Below are 10277 nucleotides of genomic sequence, written 5' to 3'. Positions count from 1 at the left end.
GGCCCGAACCTGGGTAAACATCGTGTCCCCCGTCTCATATTACCATCGATCCTAGACGCACAGTTCGGGACCCCCTACCCGAGATCCGCCGGTTTTGACACCGACATTGGTGCTTTCATTGAGAGTTCCACTGAGCTGTCAACGAAAGGTTCGATGGCCCCTTCAATCGTCTATAGTGATGCTGTCCAAGGAGAAACCTTCCTCCCCGGACAGATTTTCGTATTCGGCGGTTTCGTACCGCGGGCCAACTCGCTTGGCCATCTGGAGCAGATTGATAGCTACGCCCCTGGCCACCAGATCAAGTTTGGAAGCTTGAACTACGTCGCAGATATCCGTGGAGACTTGATCTTCAATGGATTTGAGACCGCAGCGATCGCTCCCCCTCGCCCCGATGAACATGACTTAAATCTGTCATCGGGTCACATCCAGGAGATGGTCCCTGTTGCTGCAACGGCCTTAGAACCTGAGCAGATCGTGCCATCCGAGGCCACAGAGTCCGCGGCGTTGGGGCCGCACACGGGCTCGGCACCCCACAATATTTGCGTCAATGGAACTCAGGACTCGTCTCCCGCTATAAGTTCTGGACCGGGCATGCCTGCGGACACCGAGATGGATGACTTATCGATTTTCGAATTTAGTGCCGCAGACATCTTCCAGCACTCACCTTTGGGTGATGTGTTAAAATCTTTAAAGAACTTGTCCTTGGAGAAGGACTCTCAGCCAAACTATGTTCGGTTCGAGCCAGAGGCTGATGATGGGAAATTTCGCTTCCCACCCGCCACCCACTTCATAGCCACTATCGAGGATTTAATCGACATGCCTGCTTCTGGCTCCAAAGACATTGACGGTATAGATGACGATGCCGATAAGGAGCAAGGCCAAGACCCTCCAGTCATCAAGCGTGGGACGACCACCCCTTCATATGACGTGTACATGATCGATACACTTAAAAATCCTCGCGGCAGGACAAGGGAGATCCAGTTAGAACTCCTGAGACGCACTCTAAGTTCCGGCGCCCCAAACGCCGCCCCGAGTCATGTCGCAGCAATGATGGCACTGGAGAAAATAGTACTCCGGACGACGCCAAAAGCAATGAAGACCCCATGGGAGCAATATCCGAGCAGGAGGAACAGGAAAACGGGCAAGCCATCCCCGATGAACAGGCCCCGCCTAGTGACGGTTCGGAGGACGATAACTACCTTCTGCTCTCCGAAGATGAGGTAAGCCTCGGCGAGAAGACTTCATCGTACCCGAAGAGCTCCTCGAGCAAGAGCGCTTCAAGCGCAGGCTGATAGCTACGGCAAGGAGCCTGAAAAAGAAGCAGCAATAGCTTCAAGCCGACCAAGACCTACTCAATGATAGATGGACCGAAGTCCTGGTTGCCGAAGAATACGACCTTAGTGTCCTAGCCAAAAGCTACCCAAAGCACAGATTGCTATACTAGTCTGATGACGGGGCGTTGGAGCCCATACCATCGTCACACAATGCGGCAGGTCGTCGACAACTCTGTCCGGATAAATAGGCAACTCAAGCCGAACACCAGACCACCGCACCTCGCTATAAAGGCAAGAACAACGCAGGTCACGATTACCCAGACAACCCGCAGAGGGACTTGGACAATAGAGCAAGACACGCAAGACCGATCTACGGATCGTGAAAGCATGCTTCGACACGCGACGATGGCTACCTATTCGGACGTGTTAAACCTCGCCACGACTGAGCCGAAAACCGCAAAGGGACTCCTTCGGAGTTACGTCGCAGTGTGGCCCAACATAGAGGCGCCGCACACCCGCTTTGCTTTACTGATGAAGTAATGGATCATGAATTCCCCGAAGGATTCAAACCCGTCAATATTGAATCATACGATGGGACAACCGATCCCGCGGTATGGATAGAAGATTTCATCCTCCACATCCATATGGCCCGTGGGGACAACCTCCACGCCATTAAATACCTCCCACTAAAACTAAAAGGACCAGCTCGGTACTGGTTAAACAGCATGCCTGAAAAATCCATAGGCAGCTGGGAGGACTTGAAAGAGGCCTTCCTCGATAACTTTCGAGGAACACATATCCGGCCACTGGATGCCGATGACCTAAGTCACATTGTCCAACAGCCCGGAGAATCAGCCAGGGAGCTCTGGACTCGGTTCTTAGTCAAAAAGAACCAAATCATCGACTGTCCGGACGCGGAAGCCCTTGCGACTTTCAGACACAGCGTCCGGGATGAATGGCTCGCACGCCACCTCGGCCAAGAAGGACCTAAATCCATGACATCCATCATTGCTCTGATGACTCGCTTTTGCGCGGGAGAAGACAGCTGGCACGCTCATAGAAGCAATAGCGCCAGCATCCAGGGCACCTCCGAAATCTGAGACGGCAACGGCAAGCCACGAGGAAGCAAAAACAACAGTCGCAATAACAATGAAAGATTAGGCGACACAACGGTCAACATCGGATTCAGCAACCCCAAGCCCGGTCAGCGGAAGAAGCCATTCAATGCGAATCGAGACGAACCATCCAACCTCGACAGGATATCGGACCGACCTTGCCAGATTCATGGCCACCCCGATAAACCAGCTAATCATACCAACAGAAACTGTTGAATCTTTAAATAGGTCGGCAAGCTCAACGCCGAACACAGGGGGAGGAGGCCGCCAAGCGACAGGGATGGCGGAAAGGTTCACCAACGAAACACCGGGGGTCAGAAGCAGTCTCCACCCGAGGATCAACTACTCCTAGAACGGAAATAGCAACCCGGCTTCCGCCACCCACTCCGTACACCTACAAAGTTTGTACCGCGCATACATCATTACGCACTCAAGATACCATGGGCATTGGCGGAAGCATGATACGGACAAGCCTGCAAGCAGTCCAGTAACTTTTTTTTATTATTTATTTTCTTTTTATTTCTTCCTTCGCTATCCTTTAAAAACAGGTGACGAATAGGATAAACATCGGAAACTGGCTCTATCGGAGTTCGGATCCGTACACTCACCTAAGGGGCTATTTCCATCAAGGATTCCCCCCACCGAGGATTGGCGGCGTAGACGTGCGACAGGAGGTCTAAAATAACTTTTTATAAACCGCACTCTCTATTTCTCGAGCCTGTATTATGCCTGTTCCTCCATCTTTAACCCGGAGTATGTCAAATAGCATTCGGATCACGAATCGGGTCTATAAGGGGTGCGGAGATGTTCCTGGATGTCAAAAAGCCAGCCCACCCGAACTTCCCGTAAAAGAAAAAAATCCCTCGGCACCCACCTTATCCACTTACCCCGCATCCTCCCATGATCCTCCCCGACCAACTTCCCGCCGCCGCCTCCCTGCTCCGGCGCGCCTCCTGCCGCTAGCCCCACAGCCCCGGCGTGCTTCCTGCCGCTGCTTCCCTCGGCCCCGGTGCTCCCCCGCCGCCGCCCACCCTGGGCGTGACGCGCCTCCGCCACCGCCCACCCTGGCCGCGACGCGCCTCCGCCGCCGCTCCGCCCACCCTGGCCCCGACGCGCCTCCATCCGCCGCCCCCCGACGCGCCTCCTGCTGCCTCCCTCCACCTGCTTTGATGACGGCGCCGGCCACCTCCACCTTCTTACACCGCTGCACCGGCCACAGCAACCTTCTTCCACTACTGCGCTGGCCACCCCCTCCTTCTTCCACCACGGCACCAGCCTCCCCCTCCTTCCACCACGACGCCAGCCTCCCCCTCCTTCCACGTGCAGATTGGGCACTGCCTCCAGCTAGAGGAGACGTCGACCTGCAGCTGAAGGAGGCCCTGACCTGCAACGGGTCGTGTGCGTCACTGCGACGCCCAGGCCGTCCAACTTCGCCAACTCAGGCAGTTCAACCCCCGCGCCCAATCCTCCTTGGCCACAAATGACAATCACAGCTAACCCTGACTCTGCGGCCTTACTAGCGCCGTTCAAGGTTCTCGGCCGCAGCTCCTCACTAGTGCAGAGATTTGAGTGCAGACCCCTGCGCCAAGTAAATGGCATGCACGCTCCTCTGGGAATGCTCCTCCAAATATTCAAGCGGAAAGTCTTCTTCACGTTCTGGACTTGTGCCCTAGCTTCTTTTGAACTTCTGTTGATTCATACCTAAATGAATTTGTACTATGATTTTTCATCAGCTTTTTGGTGAAATAATGCTTCCTGTTCACATCAACAAATGCTTCGTGGAGGACTTCTCCAACGACTTGCAGGTTCGGCAATAGACAAGGAAGCTGCCCAGACCATTTTCTCATGTACGGGTTGTATGCAGCGTACAGATAGACCTCCCCTGCCCGGCAGCTATGGCGTGTGGCTGCCTAGCACATCGACGCCCCAAGGTACATTGTCTCTCCAACTCGCTTATGTGTTGTTCCCTGTTGTTGTACTATGTTCAGTTTTGTATTGTTTCTTAGTTATTTTCTTGTCTAAAGTTCTGAAATACTTGGAGGCGCAAAAAAGTTGTGATATGTTGGCTCATTTTCAAAGGTCCTTCAAAAAACGGAAAGCATGAGTTTTCTTCTCCAAAATGCATCAACACAGTGGAGTGCTAATTCTTCTTGGGTGCTTCTATCGATCCTTGTGTTTCAGCAACCACCATGGTGAACCAGCTCGTCCTATTTTGCAAAAGCAAATCACATGAAAGTTTTTAAGCGGAATGCAGTTTAGAGATAATGGGGAAACGAGGTTCAAACAGATTTCTTAGTACATCCGGAGAGCTTTTCCGTTGCACTCTAGCCAAAACCGCTCGGAAGGCCAAACTACTGACATGCGGCTGTGCTTTTATTTTACACAAATGAGGTTGCTAGCGCTAGTAGATCTTGGGAGTTAGTTGCCGTCCACCTCCTCAGGCACCTCTCTGCTTCTTGAGAGTTAGCTGCGGCTTTCCATGGCCATATACATGCAATTTTTAGTTTTGCCCAACCACTTATATGTGCGTGCATATTTCCATTTTTGCCAAATTGTATACCGAGCTTTTGTTTTGAAAAACAAATGTGCATGTGAACGCGAGAAAAAAGTCTATACAAAGAAGTTCATGTATTACTAACCCAGAAGGTTCGTGTATTACTAAGTGTGTGCACATATAATTGCTCCCTCCATTATGCGTGTATGTCTGTTTGTGTATTCTGCCAATTCCACTTTAGCTTTGATGAAGGTTCACCAGAAAGGTAAAAAATAGTTCAGCGCATACGTCCTTCACATTGTTATCTATCCCCATTATTCAGTTTAAAATTGTGTTGTCTAGTTCTTGTTCTATACTATTTATCTGAAGTTCAATAGTATCAGTGCAGGCAAAAAACTGGGGTTTTGATATGTTGGTTTCAGTTTCAGAAATCCTTCAGGAAAAAATGCAAAAGAAAAATGGAGCAGGGGTCGCAAGCCTCAAGCCCTCTCTCCACTTGGTGGCTTCTTGTTCTCAAAGCACAAGCTGCTGCTGCTACTATTAGTAAACTACTTCTGCTCACTATAATGGGCTGAGGGGCGTTGCCCAACTGCGTGGATGCTCGCCTGCTCACTGAGGGTCGCGGCAGTCCACCCCGAAGCCGTCTGCAGGAGGAGCTTGCACCAGTCCCGCCTCTCCTTCGTCCAGTGCTCCAAGAGGCCAGGGCAGAAAAATCGATCATCTTCTGATGAGCCCTGCCCCAACAGGAACCTCTCTCCCTACCTCTCTTCGCTACTGATGGGCACCATAGTGTGAAGTTGATGTAGAGAACAAGTTCTGATTATGTGCTCTGTACATGCTTGTTGATATGTCAATGAGAACCAACTTTTTTTCTTCAGGTTGTTGTGATGATATTTGATAGTTAATATTTTTGCAAGTACAAAACTCTAGGTTATGAAATTTTGATGGACACGAGACTTTTGACCTTGCACTGTTAAAAGATCTTCCAAAACTTACTTACATGTAGATGCATCCACGTCCTCATCTTTGACCTTCTTCATATATGTTCTATGTTTAAAATTGCTCAACGAAAATTATGTTCTAAGAAGTTCATATAATACTGAGTGTAAAGGTCATGTATTATAACTACCCAGTATAGTAAGTGAAATATATTACAAAAATTCAAATTAAAAGTGACTTTTGTTGACTTCTATATTACTGAGTGTATAGAAACATAACAATTTTTCTGGAATTAAGAAATAAAACCAGAAAGTCCATATTAAAATGATGGAGAAGTTCGATGATTATAGAAAAATTGGATTTTCCTTGTTATTAAAGAATAGAAACAAGAAGTTCAAAAATTAAATAACAAGAAGTTTAACTTTTAAAAATAGAGCACTTCAAAATTTCATAAAAAAAGATTAAGAAAAAACCAGGAAGTCCATATTAAAAAGATGGAGAAGTTCGATGATTATAGAAAATTCAGATTTTCCTCGTTATTAAAGAATGGAAACAAGAAGTTCAAAAATTAAATAACAAGAAGTTTAACTTTTAAAAATAAAGCACTTCAAAATTTCATAAAAAAAGATTAAGAAAAAAAACCAGGAAGTCCATATTAAAAAGATGGAGAAGTTCGATGATTATAGAAAATTCAGATTTTCCTCGTTATTAAAGAATGGAAACAAGAAGTTCAAAAATTAAATAACAAGAAGTTTAACTTTTAAAAATAAAGCACTTCAAAATTTCATAAAAAAAGATTAAGAAAAAAACCAGGAAGTCCATATTAAAAAGATGGAGAAGTTCGATGATTATAGAAAATTCAGATTTTCCTCGTTATTAAAGAATGGAAACAAGAAGTTCAAAAATTAAATAACAAGAAGTTTAACTTTTAAAAATAAAGCACTTCAAAATTTCATAAAAAAAGATTAAGAAAAATCAGATTAAAACTTCATAAAAAACCTCAAATATTTTCACGTAACCGAGAGAGGTTCAGGTTGATAATTGCCAGAAGTTCATGTACTACACGGTGTGCATTTGGTATTAAGAAAAAGAATAAAAAAGTAAAGACTAAAAGTTTTGTTCTTATAAGTTCAAGTCATTCATCGGAGAAACATAAAAAAATTATTGTGAGTGAGATTTGTACAAAAATAATATCATTTGTGTAACACTGACGATGAATAAGAAAATTACAAACGAAAATACGTCAAAGAAGTTCAACTGAAAACAGCAGGAAGTTCAACTACTACAGTGGATGAATTTCAAATGAAAAACTTTTAAAATCGTCGTGAGTATGAAAAAACGATCAACATGGGAAAGTTGCGTGTTTACAACAGCTTTCCACTGGTATATCACTTGCTCAATTCCGGTGAGTGGATGGAGAGCTACGAGCAGTGGATGGAGATCTATGAGCAAAAAAAGCATGTGAAAAACAGAGTGAAGTTCAAGTAGACATGCCGAGAAGTTCAGGTTCTTCACGTGGAGCATTTTCGAAGAATCTGTTTCGCGATAGAGGTAGAATGACTGATGCCGCCGTTTTCAAAATTACTTGAAAACGGCTAAGAATCAGAGAAAACCATCAACATGAAAAAGTTTTGCATTTTCCGTAGCTTTTCAACGTTATATTATTTGCCCAATTCCGATAAAGTTTGTAGATATTACGGTAAAAATACGTTTTAACCATTTTCGAAACTGACATAAAACCGTAATGAATTAGGAGAAACAATATATATAAAAAAGTTTCGCATTTCTTCCAGCTTTTCAACGCCATATCATTTGCTGCATTCGGACGCATGGTTAAAAAATTAGCTCGAAAATACGAACTCGGTAGGACTTGGACCATTTTTGTAACACCCTCGATGCGACTATAGCTCCCACGTGTCGAGGCATGACTTAGAGACATAATCGCATTGAAGGCATATGTCGCAAGTTAGGCAATCTTCATAACATCCCATGTAATATGATAATAAAAGGGGAGATAACATAGTTGGCTTACACTCGCCACGTCAATCAAGTACATGAATAACATTACATCAAACAAGCACTCATGGCCCGACTACGGCGCCAAAATAAAAGAGGACCCAACATGCGAAAAGGAGCACTGGCCAGCCCAGAGTTGCCCCTGGTGGTCACCGGTAGCTGACAGTTGGACCAACACTCAGAGGAGCACTGGCCCGGGGGGGGGGGGTTAAAATAATGATGACCCTTGAGTCCGTGAAACCCAAGGGAAAAAAGGCTAGGTGACGAATGGTAAAACCAATGTTGGGCATTGCTGGAAGAGCTTTACTTAAGGCGAACTGTCAAGGGGTTCCCATTATAGCCCAACCGCGTAAGGGACGCAAAATCCGGGAACATAACACTGATATGACGGAAACTAGGGCGGCAAGAGTGGAACAAAACACCAGGCATAAGGCCGAGCCTTCCACCCTTCACCAAGTATATAGATGCATTAATTAAATAAGATATATAGTGATATCCCAACAAGTAAATAAATACCCCAACAAGGAACGGCCTCCAATCTTCACCTGCAACTAGCAACGCTATAAGAGGGGCTGAGCAAAGCGGTAACATAGCCAATCAACGGTTTGCTAGGACATGGTGGGTTAGAGGTTTGGCATGGCAATTTGGGAGGCTGGCAAGCAAATGGTAGGCATCGTAGCATTGGCATAGCAAAAGAGCGAGCAAACTAGCATAGCAAAGATAGTAGTGATTTCGAGGGTATGATCATCTTGCCTGAAATCCCGCAAGGAAGAAGAACGAGTCCATGAAGAAGACAAACGGACGTAGTCGAACGGATCCTCACAACACGACGTTATCGGAACCAACCCGAAGAAGCAACACCGGAAAGAAGCAAACGACATAGTAAACAACCACCACAACAACATGGCACAATGCAGAAACAAGTATGATGCATGTCCGGTTTAATGAAGCATGACATGGCAAAGTGCACAAACAATCCTACAAAATAAGTGGAGCTCAATATGCACCGGGATGCATATTGACAGAGCACCACATCAATTATTTAGTTCGATCTCGTTTATGTACCCAACAATATTAAATGTTGATTAACATGGCAAGAGGTGAAGCAAATGAAAACTACCTATCTAGTCAAGGTTAAATGAGGCCGGAAGCAACGAACAACAATTCCGGAAATTCCTCATATGCATAATTTAAGGTTTGGTACTGTTCTTCCCTAAACAATATTTTAGAGTTGTTAAACATGCAAATAAAGGTCACCATGTTAAACTAGGCAAAATTCTACCCCATTTACATATAAAGTTGATTTAAATTGGAGCTACGGTTATTTAGTTATGAATTAAATCATTTTAACATGGCATAGGAGCAAATTAATGCAAACAACATTTTTAACATTTCAAACATAGTTGAAAGTTGGATATTATTAATCTACACAAAATTCTGAGCAAGTTTCATATATAAATCATTTTAATCCGATGCACGGTTAGTGAGTTATTATATGCATGAACATGAGGGTCTTTTCTGTAAAACAGCAGTCTCAGGATGAATAGGAAAATCCCAGGCGCGGAAAAAACATGATATGGGCCGAAATAGAGCTGCAGTCCGAAACAGGACAAGGGCGCTGGGGGTCTCACCATGGGCCATGGCCCAGTTGGAAGCAGAGCGAGGCCGCGAAGGGCGCGCTAGAGCTGGGCTTGGCGCTGCGCTGGGCCTTGGGGAGGCGCTGGGCCGGCGGAGAGGAATCCGACCCACGCGGGAGTCAACGCGAGCGAGCGGGCTCCTTCTGGATCGAAGCAGAGCCATGGCAATGGCGGCGGCTGGCGAACTTGGTGGCGGGGACGGAGGAGAGGGGCTCCGGTGAGGTCAGGAATGGATGGATCCGGCGAAGGGGATCCCAGATCCGGTGACGGAGGTGGCCGGCGGCACACGGGGACGCGGAAAACGGCGAAGTGGAGCTCGACCATGGCGGCGGCGTTTCCTGTGGCAACAGAGGGAGGGAGAGAGCTGGTGAGGAGAGGAAGGAGAACGGAAAGGAAGAGAGAGGGAGGCGAGGGCGGCACTGGCCTGCCGTCGAAGGGCTCGCCGGCGGCGAGGCTCCGGCGACCGACGAGTGCAGAGCGGCGGAGGAGCTTGGATCGGGGTCTCCCTCTCCCGATCTGGAGCTCGGGGAGCAGGGGCGACGCGGTGCGGGCCTTAGAGCCCAGATCGGGGCCCGGGCGGGCCTGGAGCGGGCCTGGCGGCGCGGGGTGATGTGGGCGCGGGAAGGTGACGTGGCAGCTTCCCGTTGGCTGCGGGCGCTGATGGAGCGGCGACTGGCCACACAGGGCACGCCAAGTGGCGAGATGGTGGTGGCTGGCGCCGGAAATTGAGGAGAGGAGGTGGGAGGCGGCGGCGCGGCCCTCAAGGTGGGAGGAGGCTGGCGGCGCGCGGATTTCGAGGAGG

The 10277-nt window shown here is 47.4% G+C and overlaps 1 long non-coding RNA gene across 1 annotated transcript; it reads left to right on the top strand.

Moving 5' to 3' along the window:
* Nucleotides 1-3177: 3177 nt before the first annotated feature.
* LOC125545073 lies at nt 3178-5760 on the top strand. The gene is made up of 2 exons (XR_007299878.1): nt 3178-4320; nt 5306-5760. It is a non-coding gene; the product is annotated as an uncharacterized LOC125545073 (long non-coding RNA).
* Nucleotides 5761-10277: the final 4517 nt, after the last annotated feature.

Source organism: Triticum urartu, chromosome 3 (assembly GCF_003073215.2).
Source record: "Triticum urartu cultivar G1812 chromosome 3, Tu2.1, whole genome shotgun sequence".
Taxonomy (NCBI): Eukaryota; Viridiplantae; Streptophyta; class Magnoliopsida; order Poales; family Poaceae; genus Triticum; species Triticum urartu.
Note: the sequence above shows the minus strand (reverse complement) of the source record. Positions and strands in the feature narration are given on the sequence as shown.